We start from the raw sequence: 16,565 nt of genomic DNA on the forward strand, positions 1-16,565 counted from the left end.
GTTCTCCCACATCCCTTTGAAGACTGGTAATTTTCCTATTTCATCAATTTTGCTGGATCCAGATGGATCTGAGATGGAACTTCAAGAATTGCTTTAATTTGCATTTCTCTGATTTTTAGTTATTTGGAGCATGTTATTTACATATTGTTGAGAATTTGGATTCCAATCTTAGAAAAATGCCTGTTCTTTAAATGTTTGATAACTGGTGAAGGACTTATTTTTATAAATTTAAATCAGTTTTTTATATAACATTAGGTCTGGGGTTCTTAATTTGGGATGCACAGACCCCCAAGGGACCAATGGGTAAATTTCAAGGGATCTATGAACATGAAAAGGAAAAAAAAATTTATCTCAATTTTCACTTTCTTCTGGTTTCCTTTATAATCTTATGTGTTTTACTCAATGGATTTATAAGTATCATTATGTAAACAGCTCCAAAGATTTTATCAGATTGCCAAGGAGAGGCTCATGATACACATAAAAGGTTAATGGCCATAGATTAAAGGAGAAAAACAGGGCACATATATAGAAAAAGATAAGCCATCCTATAAAATAGACTTTGTGAAGTCCTAAAGAAGAAATAAACACAATTAGTACTATTCTAGTTCATATCGGTATTATTACCTACCTAGAAAATGACTCTCTTTTTCCTATTTCACACTTGAGAAATATTAGTTACTATAGAATTTTAGGGCCGGAATGGGTATTGGAGAATATTTCATTAATTTCAACATTTAATATAAATGAGACACAGATCTAAGCCTCAAAATGGCTCTTGTAAACCAAAAGGAAACTGGAAGACAAGATTTGTGAAGGACATTGAAAAGATTTTGGAATTTTAAAGAAGGATGAAGATTGAGATTTGAGGATGGTTTTTTTTTTTTTGGAGAATTCAAAGAAAAGGAATAAAAGGAATCAAGCTGAAATAAAAACATGGTGTTATGGAAAGAGTGATGAAATGAAATTAGAAAACCTGCTTTCATATCATGGCTTTATTTACATGGGCAAGTCATTTGATCTGAATAACCATGGACAAATCATTTAACCTTTAGTCAGTTTTTCACTGGTAAAATGAGGGGCTTGGGCAAGATGGCCTCTAAAGTTCTTTCAATTCTAACTCTATGATGATATATAAAGATTCAAGCTAAAGAAAAAAAAGAGAGGTTGTAAAGATTTGAGTTCAAATCCATCTTCAGACATTGACTAACAAAGTGACCTGAATGCAAATCACAACCTCTGTCTGCCTCAGTTTCCTCATCTATAAAATGAGCATAAAAATAATGGTACCTGCCAACAGAGTTGTTGTGGGAATAAATGAAGTGATATTTGTAAAGAACTATAGACCTTAAAGCATTATATCAATACTCATCTTCTTCTTGTGGTTAGAAGAAATAGAAAGCATCAAGAAGTTGGTGTAAATGGACCTAAAGAGAAGAATCTAAGAGGGAAAAAGAGAAGGAGGACACAGATGGACAGTAATAAAAGGGTAAAATTAGGGAAGTATGGCAAGAAAGTGTAGGAGACACAAGTTTATAAAATAAATAAAAGAATGCTGAATTTGCTAGTTAAATTGCTAAGGTGATGAGGAGATGGTCAAGACCACCTACTTTCTTATTCCTAGGTAACTATGAAGAGAAAGAGGGAAGGAAAAATCTACTGGAAAGAATGACAAAGGGCTGAGGTTCTTGTTTTTTGACAGTATAGAAAGTCAGGAGATTTTTATAATTGAACATAATATATTCAAGTATACAATATTTTTAATTCTGCAGTGCCCATACAGTTCTCTTCTATGCACAAAGTGCAGGACTGTTTCTTAAAAGGGAATATAAACTGACTCCACTTCTCCGATCTTCCAGTTATCATGGACAATGAAGTATTCCACAGGAGGGGCTTTAATGTTAAAATGAAATAGAAAATTTATCTGATGAAACAGAAGGGAATCTTGACTTATGTCAGGAGGTGAAAGAGTAACAGAACCTGACAGAGAAGAAAGGGAAGAATGACTCCTGAACACTTGGAGCTAAATAATAAATGTATAGCTGAGGGAGAAATAGAGATTTGTTTTCTGAAGAGTGATAGTAGCTCCATGTGCTATAAAGTGAGAAGTCATCCTGTAAGAGTAAAAGAAAGATATGATTGGTTGTGGTTTGTTAAATCTTTATAAGGGAAGGAGATAGTAAGATATCTATTTACTGATTTGAAATGAACAATACAGTGGTCTGATCTTTTCTAAAGGCATGAATCTAGGACATGACCTAAAACTTCCCAAGACTTGTCAAAGCAGATGATTTTTATCCTTTTTGGTAATTCACATGGCCACCACACCATAAGAAGGAATATAAAAAGTGCTGCTAAGGATTATGAAATCTAGGAAAAGGAACTAAAGATTTTAAGAGCACAGGTGGTATTTTCACCACTGCAATTGATCAAGGGAATTCTGAAAAAAAAAAGTCACATGTAAAGTATGTGAATAGCTGCTTAGGCTGGTATTTGAGAGCAGAATTTCTTTCTCTGCCCCACAATCTATAATATATCTATAATATAATCTATATATATAATATAATATATTATAATAATATAATATAATAATATATAATATATATAATATAATCTGGGAACATGGCTGAATAAGTTGTATATAATTGTAATGGAATACTATTGCAGTATAAGAGAAAAATCTGGAAAGACATGAAGTGATAGTGAATAGAACTAAGAGAATGTTATACACATTAATAATAATATTGTGCGATGATCATCTATGATAGACTTAGATCTTCTAAGCAATACAGTAATCCATGACAATTCCAATATATTTGTAATGGAAAATGACATCCACATCCAGAGAAAGAATATAGATATAGCATATTATTTTTGTTTGTTTTTTTCTTTCTTGTGTTTATGCTTAAAATGATTAAATGCATAAGCCTTACTGGATTGCTTGCTATCTTAGGGAAAGAGAAGGAAAAGGAGAAAAGGAAAAATTTGGAATTAGAAATCTTACAAAAATAAATGTTGAAAATTATCTTAACATATAATTAGAAAAAAATATAATACTATTAAGTTATTAAAAAGATTTTGGCAAGCAGAAAGGTATGACAAAATTAGAGAATAGCAATTTTGTCTTGGTTTTCAAAAAATGGAAAAGAATAGACTCTGCAAGTCATGGTCTGGTAAGCATTTCTTTAAATTTTGGCAAACTTTAAGGTTGTCTTGTTAAATGGATGGTTAGTGAATATCTAGAAAAGGAATAAATCATTACAAAAAATTGGCATGTTTTCAACAAAATGAGTCCATGCCAGACTACCCAATTTTATTTTATTGATAGGGTTAATAAACTATTAGATTATGGCAATGTTATAGCTTAATTTTATTTTTGAAGTATTGGAATGTAACTATCATTTTTGTGCCAAAGTTATTTCCTAATATATTCCCCATTGCCACAGCACCACTGAACCTTTGCTTCTAGCAAAGAAAAACAACTCTAGAAAAGTAACCAACAAAATAACCATTTTTGACAGCACGTCACATTCTGTACCCATAATACTTTCATTTCTCTCTTGAAAGGATGGAAATGAGTTTCATCATTAATTCCCCAGGAACAAGAGAATTCATTGCAATTGATCATAGTTTAGCAGCCTTCTGATGTTTTAGTTTATAATGCTGTATTCATTGTATGGATGTTTCTGCTAAGTTATTTTCTTTGCTGTGCATCATTTAATATATGTCTTTCCAATCCTTTTCTGAACTTACATTTGTCATCTTTTGAGACATATTATTCCCTTATATCCATCTAGAAATATTTGTTTATCCTTTTCAAATATATGGGCTGCCACTTTGTTTCTAGTTGATATTTATGTGTGTTTGCATGCCATGATGTGCCAAGTTTTCCTGCAGTCCCCTTAACATTGACTAATTGGGATTTTTATCATCTTTCCCCTTTTTCTGAGTTTGAGGTGAAACACCAGTGTTGTTTTAATCTATATTTCTCTTAATAGCTTTTCTCCAAGTTTACAAATAATATGCATTTCTTCTTTCAAAGATGATTCATATTATTAAATAGCAAGTGTGCCAATTGCCTAAATATCTTGGCCATCAAATAGTATCAGAGATATCTGAGGCAAAAATTGTTCCTTCTTTCTCTTCATTCCCAGTTTCTTTTTTGATTTTGCTGCATTGATTTTGTTTGGGCAAAAGTTCTAGAATTTTACATAATCAAAAAAATTGTCTCTTTTTTTCTCATCTCTGCTTCACTTAGTTACAGTCTGAAAGGAACCTCCTTCATATTCTCTTCTATTTTTTATGATGTAATATTTTACTTCCAAAAAAACTGACAAATTTGTTTACTAGCAAACTGCTTTTCAGCTTTCCCACTTATTCTTGTTAATAGCTTTTCTTCCAGTAGTTTGCACTCCTGGATTCATCCAACATTGGGCATCTGTGTCAATTTCTTGGCTATATTTATATATATTGCAATGATCTACTCTTTTTTTTTTTTAAAGTGTCTCAGTTCTTTATTGCCTCTATCTCTGTGTGCCCTGACCCCAGACAAGCCCTGAGGCTCTGGAGCAACCAGCTCATATCCCATTTCTCTACCCCAGCTCCCCACAACAAAGGTGCTAGTTCCTCCCCTCCCCAATGATCTACTCTTTTAAAAGGAAAAGCAAATAATTGTGATAAATATTGCCTTTTGAAACTGGGATCTGCAAATGCTAGGCCTCTTTCATTAACTAAAAAAAATCCCAGAGATACTACATTTTTCATTCCTCCAAATGAAATTTATTCTAGTGCTAGTTCTTTAAAGTAACTACTTAATACCTTGATTGGACAAGAACTTTTTTTAGTGTATTGGCATGACATAACCATGAACAATAATTATCCTTTAATTATTTAAACTTTTTTATTTTTCCATACCTATAAATTAACAAAGCATTTGACAAAATTTGGACACTAATCTTGTGAGAAAAAATGGAGAAAACAGGTTAGACAATACTCTTCAATGGTGTTAGAAATTACTGAAAAGACTTTAAAAATATATTATTCATTAATGATTTTGTTTAAATTTGGAAGCCAGGAATTTGTATTTGGCCCAGTGTTATTTGTCCCATTTATCAGTAACATAGATAAAAAGATAGTATACTTAGTAAATATGTGGACAACATTAATCTTGGAATAATAGCTAGTATCCAGAAGACAGGATTAAATTGTTTTTTTGTTAGGCTATAAAACCTGGAAAATAAAGAAAGATAAAACTTAATTGTGATAAATAGAAAGTCTTAGCTTTATATTGAAATAATCAACCTCACAAGTATAGGATAGAAATAGCCTAAGAGCTCCTCTGAAAATGATCTAGGAAATTTTAGAGGACTGCAATTTAAGTAAATCAAAAGTAAGTTATGGTAGCCAAGAAAGAAAAAAAAATATATATATATATATATAGGATACCTTCAAAGAGGCAAGAGTGTTTAGCATTGAGGAAGTCATAGTCCTGTCATATCCTGCACTGGAAGCCCACATCTGAATATTGTGGTCAGGAACTAGGTTTTAGGAAGGACATTAATAATCTGGAGAGCATTCAGAAGAAGTTGACTAGTAGGATAAAGGCCCCAAGATCATGCCATATGAGGGTCTTTTAAATGAACTAGAAATGTTTAGCCTGGAGGACAAAAGGTTGAAGGGGGATATGAGAGTGATTTTTAAGTGTCAAAACAACTATCACATGGAAGACAGAGATTTGTTTTTGGACACAGAGGGAAGAAGTGGGAATGGTGGGTTAGAAGTTACAAAGAAGATGATTTTGGATTGATATAAGAGGGGAAATAGCAATTAGAGCTACACAAAATGAATGAACCACTGTACTGAGTTCAAAAGCTTTATTTTCAGAGATTGGAAAAGTAAGCGAGCTCTCCTGTATAGCCCCCCAATATTTAGTAGTATATGCTTTCTAAATGAAAGGCTTATATGTCTACCAACATAGAAAATATAAGATACCATATGCATATATGTATCATAGCTATATTTATTGAAGAATATAAATTACAATAACTATGTGTCAGATAAGAATTAAGAACAGATAATCAATTCAATTTTTTCTTAGGTATTTCTGGAGAGAAGAAAGTATCTTTTTCCAAATAGTATTTCATGATAACCACCTATGTCATACAAATGCTTCAGATCAGTTCATGAGATAGAGAAGTATAGAATGGCTTCCAAACTTTCTTCTTACATATCAAAAAAGTCCCATCTCTGGTATAAACTACAGTAATTTAATAGTTTGTTAACTTCTCTGTCTTACTTCATAGTTTAGTTAGTGAACAAACAAGGTCATTAGATCATAGATCTAGAGCTGGAAAGTTAATGCAATCCTTCATTTTATAAATGAAGAAACTGGGGGAGAGTTTAATGACTAAGTCAGGGTCATATATGTAGTATCAGGAGCAGGATCTGAGTCTAGGTCCAACACCAGAGCCTGTGTTTTTCCCATTGCCTCAAATACTCAATGTCTGTCATAAATCTATGATTCTGGTTTTAAGAGTCTGCTTCTCTCCTGATTAATCTGGCCAGGTAACAAAATTGTAGCTAGTACTATCTGTTACTTTCATCCCCACATCTATATTTTGGGATTTCTGAGAAATACAATTGGTCAAGAAGGTAAATAGAGGTGGAGAAAAGGACGGTGGGAGGAGAAGGAGGAATAATTTGCTAAATGTATGGCCAAACTTTCAAATATATTACTCATCACATTGACATGCAGACTTTCTCTCATAACAAATTTTTATTCTATGGGACAGTTTTAAACAGTACATTCCCAGAAAAAATTAATGGGGGTGGGATTTAGCTTATCCCACATCCTGAAATTTGCAAGAGTAATAAAAAGCATTAAAGATCACAGATAACTTTAAAGAAAAAACATTCATATATCTTTGTTGCTGTATCCTAAGGACCACAGAATTTTTTCATCTGACTTGCATCTAAAACCTTCCATTTGTGTGGATTTCACTATTAGAATGTCAGATCATTGAGAGTAAGAACTGTGTTGGTTTTTCTATTTGTTTCTACAGGACTTGGGGACAGTACTCTGCACACAATAAACATTTAACAAATGCTTTGATTATTCATTTATTACATTATATTTGTCCATAGTCTGAAGGAATAACAATTTTTAACTCAAACCTCTAAATTTGAGCTGTGGATTCAGGAAATAAGTTATGGCTATCATTTACTTAGGGCTCTTATTGAATACTTTATATACCACAATGTCTAGTACTAATGAGACAAACTAGCAGACACAAAGATGGGGTATGACAAATGTTTCCATTATAACTATCTTGAGAGATAGTGAGTTGTTCCTCTGTGGATAGCTTTTCAAGTGGAGGGTGCATGACCGGCAGAACAGCAGCCCTCCTCATAAAGAAAATTCTTTAGTGATAATCATGAAGGTCCTTGAAAGCTGGTATAAGACCTGGGTCTGAGTGAACTCTTAACAACCACATGGTGACAGTGGCTACAATTATAACTAAGGCCATGTATGACTATCATTCAGATAGCAATTTTGCTTGCAAACTCTGATCTGCTGCAGGGCTCCTAAAGTGATAGGAAGAAAAAAGTTTCATGTGTTAAAAGCACTACACTAGTATTGGAGTTAAAAATAAAAGCACTTGCTTTAGAGATGCTAGAAGGTAACAAATCATTTTAGATTTTATTTTGGTATTTGTGTCAGGATCAAAAAAAAAAAAAAAAAACAACCCAACAACCAAATTTAGCCAACTATGCATTGCATGCTCCTTAACAGACCATGATTGGGATTCCAGGGTGGGTTGGCTGGGCCTTGTTCCTAAAAGCCCCATGGCCTTTCCCGCCTCTGCTTGGCCAATGTCACTCATATCAGAAAGAGCTCAATACCACATCTCATTTCCATCTAATTCCAGGATTTATTCATGTTTACTCTTCCATGTGGAACTGAAAGGTCTTCCTCGGGGAACAGATGAAGGCTGTGATCTTAATGCAACTGAGTCCTCATATGGCCACCAGATGAATAATTTTAGAAGAGGAAAAAAAAAAGCAAATGAAATGAAATATCTTCCTTTTCTTGATAGAGGAACAAGTATGCATATGGGGAAGAAGGCAGGTGGTTACTGTAATGGGGCACACTATCACTCACATTTTGTTGCATAGTCACCACATATCTTGGGGGAAGGGAGCTGGAACATTGGCACAATGCAAGGAGTGACTTTGGGTTTACTAAGGTCTGGACTAAGATGTTATTTTTAAATTCAAGAAAATTTCAGAGAAGGCTAGAGCCACTTACACATTGTATCTTTAAGATCTCTTAGAATGCAATTTCTGTTAAAGAAAAGGTCTTAGAGCAGTCTAGTTCTCCCCATAATCATTCTAATGATTCTAAAATCATTCTAATTCTAATAATGCACCAAAAAGGAAGAATGATAAAGAAAACAAAAGAGACTGAAGCAATAAGCTCCTCTTCTAAGTCTAGAACTGCATAAGCAAACTGCCAAAAGCTGAGAGGAATTATGAGTAAAGATAAGGTAGGAAAAGAAAAAGCCAGTGCCCTGAGCTAGGTCTGAAAGTCTGTCCCAGTCTGTCAAAACAGTAAAATTCAGAATTCCCCCAACTAAGTGCACAAAGAGAGAGATCTGGGAAACTTGTATTTGTCTGGGGTCTTCCAAGACTCTAGACATCATTATGCTAGCAACCTGAACTAGAATTACAGCAAGGGAAAGTACCACAGCAGCACTCAGGAAGTCTTTTGCAATGGCAAAACAATCTGTGAAACATCCCCTAGGTGACTGGGACCCAAGTCATAGCAGAACTTAGGCACTAACACAGTATTCAAGTAACCCCAGCACTTGGGGCAAGATGATGTCCAGTACAATCTACCACATACTTCTGGAGCCTGAGACATGCTATGAGATAAGTCCAAATCCCAAATCCTAACTGTTTTTTCCCCCTGAAGAGAGGAAAAGGAAAGAGGAAGGAAGAGAGGGAGGGAGGGAGGGAAGAAGGAAGGAAGGAAGGAAGGAAGGAAGGAGGGAAGGAAGTAGTCAAAACCAGTCTTGGACTAATAGAAGATAAACTCATTGGCATGGAAATCCAGTAGAAAGTGGGCTCTAGTCAATCACCCAATAGAGAATTAGAGAATCCAGCATCTAGACTATAGAGGGAACAAAAGCAGACCAAAAAAAAAAAACACACATCTCTATCAAAGGCTGTCGAAGGAGAAGGTCTTAACACAAATATCCAATTCAGATACTAAAGCAAGATAAATTATGAGAAGAAAATATCTACCATGGGGATTATACTAGAAATGTCCCCAATAATTTCAGGAGTAAAACAAGGATGCCCATTCTCCCCACCACTATTTAATATAGTTTTAAAAATGCTGGCAATAGTAATAACACAAATAAAAGAAATTAAAGGTCTAAAAATAGGCAAAGAGGAAATAACATTTTCCATATTTGCTGATGACATGATGGTTTACTTAGAAAATCCATGAGAATCAGCAAAAACATTAATTTAAATAATTAATAGCATTAGTAAAGTTTTGGTCTAGAAAATAAGACCACAAAATTTAGTAGTAGTTCTATAAAATCATGAAATGAAAATGAAATGAAATAATAGAAAGGAAATCCCATTCAAAATTACTACAGAATTCATAAAGACTTTGGGGCAAATCCACTAAAGAGCACATAATATTTGTTAAAAAAAATTCAATTAAAAAGTTCTTGTTAAAGAATATAGAACAACTTAAACATATGGAATAATATTCCTTGTTCACAGCTAGACCACATTAACATAATATAAATAATAGTATTACCAAAGCCAATTTACTGTTTAAATTTTATATCATTAAAAATATCAAGTAAACACTTTGTAGAACTTAAATCTTAAAAATTCATTTGGAGAAACAAAACATTAAGAATGTCAAGGGAAATAATAAAAAAAGTATGAAAGGGAAAGATTACTTTTAGATTTCAAATCATATTATAAAGTAGTAGTCACCATAATCATTTGGTAGTAGTTAGAAAATAGATAAGTAGATCAATGGAACAAATTTGATAATTGGAAACCAGAAATAATTATAAACATAGAAAATAAAATCAAAACTACAACTTACTCAGGAAAAAACTCCCTATTTGATTTTTTTTTAATTCTGGGAAAACTGAAAATCAGTCTGGCAGAAATAAGGTTTATATGAACACCTCTCACTAAATTCTACAATAAATTCAAAACAGAGATGTGACTTGAATATTAAAGATTAAAACATTTTAAAATTAGAAAATAAACAGATCATCTACCTTTTACAACTATGTGAAATAAAGATATTCTTAATCAAACAATGGGGAGAGATAATTATAAAAGATAAAATAGGTGTTTTTTGCTTATATGAAAGAAAGAGAAAAAAAGAATAAATGCATGCATACATGAATGAATGAATTTACTAGTCAATTCCTAAAGGAAATCCCAAATTGAACATATATCAAAGCCAAATACTAACTGAGCATACAAATCAAAGAAAATATATTGGATTCAGTTCCAGAACCAATTCAAGTACTCATGAACCAGCCATAAAATCCTACAAGACTTGACTGCAAATACATGAAAAAAAGAAAATCTTAGGATACAACACTTCAAAAAGACAAAGTAAAAATGCTTACAACTAGAAATAACTTACCCTACACAGCTATGTATAATTCTATAAGGTAAAAATAATAGACCTTTAATAGAAAAGAAGACTTTGACACATTCCTGTGAGCAAAGAGGAGCTAGGTAGAAACTTTTATATATAAACACAGAGAACAAAAGAAACCTAGAAATCTAAATATATTTAAGCAATTAGAAAGGTATAAACTATGGTATCAATTATATAATCATAATTTATTTATAATATTCTTCTCTCTGTATAATATTCTTTTCTTAATCATAATGGATATTGTAATGTTTTTACTTTAAATTCTTAATATATTATTTTAATCATAATTTATCCACTTCTAATTGCTCACATGTATTTAGCTTTCTAAGTTTCTCTTGTTTTCTGTGTTTATATTACAATGTAATTATAACTGAAATTATCATTGGGTTATGATATGATATGATTAGGGGTAAAAATGAGAAAAATATTCCTTCAGAATCCTTCAGAATCATATGATCTTTTAGGGTCACAGGAGTAAAATAAGCACAGGTCTTAAGGGTGATTATACTCAATATCACAGCTTTTAAAAGAGGAAATAAAAGTGAAAGTAAAAGAAATACCCTAATGTAGAAATTAATAGAAAGATATATGTTTAATTCAGAAAAGCAGAAATATCAATATATCCTTTAGTTACAATAATGAAATAAAATAATTATAAATTTCATTGGAAGAAAGTATCCAAACTTAAAGGGGATTTAAGTTAATTCTAAAGAAATAGTGGGCCAAAGAAAAAATAATACAATCATCAAATGACTTCATCAAACAAAATGAAAAAGATAAAATACCAAAACTTTGAGATAAAGTGAAATAGAAAGATTTATATCTCTAAACAATTTCATCAACAAAACCTTAAGAGAAGACATCAATGAAGTGGATATACAATAAAAACTTTTAAAATCACAATTTTTTTTTAAATTAGAAACACAAGCAGAAATTATAAAAAATCAAGAAAGACATAAAAATGGGAAAAAAAACTTTTACACTAATAAATAAAAGTAGGCACTTTTAAAAAACGTAAAATGAAGCATCAGTTAATGTGATTTTTTAAAAGAGAAAAACCTAATTATGAGTATCAAAAATTAAAAATATATACATGAAATTTAACAAAATTAGAAATTATTTTGCCCAATTACATCTCAATAAAATGAAAAATAAATAAAATGGATGAAAATTTTCAATAAATATATATATCAATATTAAAAAACTTAAGAATTTAAATAACCTAGTCTCAGAAAAAGAAAATTTCATGAGACATTAAAAGAACAGCCAAATTCACATAACATAAAGAAGTTATTCTTGTAAACTGCTTCTATGAGGCAAACATGGCCCCGATACCTAAAAAATGGAAAGATAAGTTATGGAAAGAATACTATACAGCAATATAATTAATATTGGTGTTAAAATACAAATAAATAAATAAATGTTTTCAAATAACAAAAACAACATACTAAAATTTTTATAGAGTAAAAAGTTTGGATTTATCCCAACAATTCATGGTTGGTCCAATATTAGGAAAATTCTAAAACACAACAGACTAAATAAATAATAAAAATCATATAATTATACCAATAGGTTTAGAAAATTTTATATTAAAGAAAAAAAGACAACACTAAAAAGCTTAAGTCTGATTCAACTTTTTCTTATATAGTAAAATAAAAAAAAAATATCTAAATCCAAGGCCTAGTATAATTTATAATGGAGAAATAGTAGAGGTCTTTCTGATAATATCAGAGTTAAAGTAAGAACATTCATTACTATACTAGTATTTGATATAGTTCTAGAAATATTAGTTATACCAATAATATAAAAAAAGAAATTGAGGGAACAAGTATAGGAAAATATGAAACAAAGTCACCATTTTTACATTATCTACATGCTGATTTACATCAAGAACTTACAAAATTCAATTAAAATAATATAATTAGACATTTCAGTAAAGCAACAGCATATAAAATAAATACTTCAAGCTATCAGTCTTTTTAAAATGCTATCAACACGGTTTTCTTTAAGTTTCCAACACTGCTATTCAACTAGAATAGAGGTGGGGGGATGTCCATTAAAAAGCCCTAAAGAATATGTAAAATACCTGGAGTCCTCTTGTGAAGACACTGATAGAAATTACATAAATAAATTAGAGAGTACTTCTTATAAAAGTAAAGGAAGATTTTAAAAAATGGAGAGAAATTCATTGCTTATGTTTAGATTATGCTAATATGATAAAATTACTATTCCTAAAATAATTTATAGAATCAGTTACAAATCAAGCTGCCAAAAGATTCCATTACAGAATTATAATAAAATTTTTCTGAAGAATAAAAGGTCAACAATCTCAAGAGAAATAATGAAGTAAGAAGAAGGGAACTAACAATATCAGATTTCAATGTATAAGAGAGCAGTAATCTTCAAAATTATTTGATACCAAATGAAAATAGAAAAGGTGATCAATACAAAATATTTGGTCCAGATGACATGTAGCTTAATGTTTGAAAACCAAAGAATACAACTATTGGAATTAGGATCTATGTGACCTTAGAAAGTAGTCTGGAAGAAATTGGATTTAGACCAACTTCTTATAACACATGCCATAATAAGCTCCAAAAAGATAAATAAGGGGCAGAGGGGACATTTTTCACAACTATGCATGGAGGGAGAGTTCTTGACCAAACAAAGGATCGTGAGGATCAAAGAAGATATGATTATATGATTATATAAAATTTAAAATGGTTATACAAAGATAATCAATGCAGCTAGAAGTTGAAAGAAAACATATAGGGAAAGCTTTTAAAGCAATTTTTCTATCATCCCCAGGATAATACATCATGATCAAGTAGGATTTATACCAGGAATGCAGGGCTGGTTCAATATTAGGAAAACTATCAATATAATTGGCCATATTAATAATCAAATTAACAAAAACCATATGATCATCTCAATAGATGCAGAAAAAGCATTTGATAAGATCCAACATCCATTCCTATTTAAAACTCTTGAGAGTATAGGAATAAATGGACTTTTCCTTAAAATAATCAGTAGCATCTATTTAAAACCAGCAGTAAGCATCATATGTAATGGGGACAAACTGCAACCATTCCCAATAAGATCAGGAGTAAAACAAGGTTGCCCACTATCACCGTTACTATTTAATATTGTATTAGAAATGCTAGCTTTGGCAATAAGAGTTGAGAAAGAGATTAAAGGAATAAGAATAGGCAATGAGGAAACCAAATTATCACTCTTTGCTGATGATATGATGGTATACTTAGAGAACCCCAGAGACTCTACCAAAAAGTTATTAGAAACAATCCACACCTTCAGCAAAATTGCAGGATATAAAATAAACCCACATAAGTCATCAGCATTCTTGTATATCACTAACAAAACCCAACAGTTAGAGTTACAAAAAGAAATTCCATTTAAAGTAACTACTGATTGTATAAAATATTTAGGAATCTATCTGCCAAGGGAAAATCAGAAACTTTATGAGCAAAACTACAAAACACTTTCCACACAAATTAAGTCTGATCTAACCAATTGGAAAAATATTAAATGCTCTTGGATTGGGCGAGCAAATATAATAAAGATGTCAATACTACCTAAATTAATCTATTTGTTTAGTGCTATACCAATCAGACTCCCAAAAAACTACTTTGATGAACTAGAAAAAATAACAACAAAGTTCATATGGAAAAACAAAAGGTCAACAATTTCAAGGGAATTAATGAAAAAAAAAAATCAAATGAAAGTGGCCTAGCTCTACCAGAGCTAAAATTATATTATAAAGCAGCAGTTACTAAAACCATCTGGTATTGGCTAAGAAATACACTAGTTGATCAATGGAATAGATTAGGTTCAAAGGACAAAACAGCCAATAACTTTAATAATATAGACAAACCCAAAGATACCAGTTTCTGGGATAAGAATGCATTATTTGACAAAAATTGCTGGGAAAATTGGAAATCAGTATGGCAGAAACTAGGCATTGACCCACACTTAACACTGTACACCAAGATAAGGTCAAAATGGGTTCATGACCTAGGCATAAAGAATGAGATTATAAATAAATTGGAAGAGCATAGGATAGTTTACCTCGCAGACCTGTGGAAGAGGGAGGAATTTATGACCAAAGAAGAACTAGAGATCACTATTGACCACAACATAGAAAATTTTGATTATATCAAATTGAAAAGTTTTTGTACAAACAAAACAAATGCAGACAAGATTAGAAGGGAAACAATAAACTGGGAAAACATTTTTACAATCAAAGGTTCTGATAAAGGCCTCATTTCTAAAATATATAGAGAGTTGACTCTAATCTATAAGAAATCAAACCATTCTCCAATTGATAAATGGTCAAAGGATATGAACAGACAATTCTCAGATGAAGAAATTGAAACTATTTATAGACATATGAAAATATGCTCCAAATCATTATTAATCAGAGAAATACAAATTAAGACAACTCTGAGATACCACTACACACCTGTCAGATTGGCTAGAATGACAGGGAAAGATAATGTGGAATGTTGGAGGAGATGTGGGAAAACAGGGACACTGATACATTGTTGGTGGAATTGTGAACACATCCAGCCATTCTGGAGAGCAATTTGGAACTATGCTCAAAAAGTTATCAAACTGTGCATACTCTTTGATCCAGCAGTGTTTCTACTGGGCTTATACCCCAAAGAGATACCAAAGAAAGGAAAGGGACCTGTTTGTGCCAAAATGTTTGTGGCAGCCCTGTTTGTAGTGGCTAGAAGCTGGAAAATGAAAGGATGCCCATCAATTGGAGAATGGTTGAGTAAATTGTGGTATATGAATGTTATGGAATATTATTGTTCTGTAAGGAATGACCAGCAGGATGAATACAGAGAGGACTGGCAAGACTTACATGAACTGATGCCAAGTGAAACGAGCAGAACCAGGAGATCATTATATACCTCAATAACGATACTGTTTGAGGATGTATTCTGATGGAAGTGGATCTCTTCGATAAAGAGAGCTTTAATTGATCAAAGATGGACAGAAGCAGCTACAGCCAAAGAAAGAACACTGGGAAATGAAAATAAACTGCTTGCATTTTTGTTTTTCTTCCCGGGTTATTTATTCCTTCTGAATTCAATTCTCCCTGTGCAACAAGAAAATTGTTCGGTTCTGCACACATATATTGTATCTAGGATATACTGTAACCTATTCAACATGTAAAGGACTGCTTGCTATCTGGGGGAGGGGGTGGAGGGAGGGAGGGGAAAAATCGGAACAGAAGTGAATGCAAGGGATAATGCTGTAAAAAATTACCCTGGCATGGGTTCTATCAATAAAAAGTTATTTAAAAAAACAATACTATATGATAATAAATAAATAAATAAACAAAGCAATTTTTCTGATAGATTTTATATTCAATATACCATGTTATTTCCTGATATAAATATATGAAAACGAGAACCATATCTCAAAAGATAAATGGGCAAAGGATAAGAACAATTCTCAAAGGGGAAAGAAATCAAAGCTATTAAAACCATATTTTTAAATGCTTCAAATAATTAATAAACAGAGAAATGCTAATTAAAACAACTCTGAGGACCCACCTCAAAAATGTCCAAAAAAAAAAAAAAAAAGAAGAAGACAGTTGTTGAAGAAGCTATAGGAGGATTGGCACACTAATATAGTGTTGATGGAGTTAAGAATTGGTCCAATCATTCTGGGAAAGAATTTGGAACTAGACCCATACAAAATTCTTTATTTGTGCATATCTTTAGATCTAGCAATACCACTACTACCCCCAAAGAGACCACAGCCAGAAAGAAAGGACCACTGTGTATGAAAGTATTTCTAGCAATGGTTTTCGTTGCAGCAAAAA

At 31.9% G+C, this 16,565-nt stretch overlaps 1 protein-coding gene across 3 annotated transcripts in view; it reads right to left on the minus strand.

The window, feature by feature from the left end:
* Positions 1-16,565, minus strand: part of SLIT3 (slit guidance ligand 3) — a 778,163-nt gene that overhangs the window by 644,338 nt on the left and 117,260 nt on the right. The gene's annotated exons all lie outside the window — the stretch shown is intronic.

The sequence above is a fragment of the Antechinus flavipes genome, chromosome 2, assembly GCF_016432865.1.
Source record: "Antechinus flavipes isolate AdamAnt ecotype Samford, QLD, Australia chromosome 2, AdamAnt_v2, whole genome shotgun sequence".
Taxonomy (NCBI): domain Eukaryota; kingdom Metazoa; phylum Chordata; class Mammalia; order Dasyuromorphia; family Dasyuridae; genus Antechinus; species Antechinus flavipes.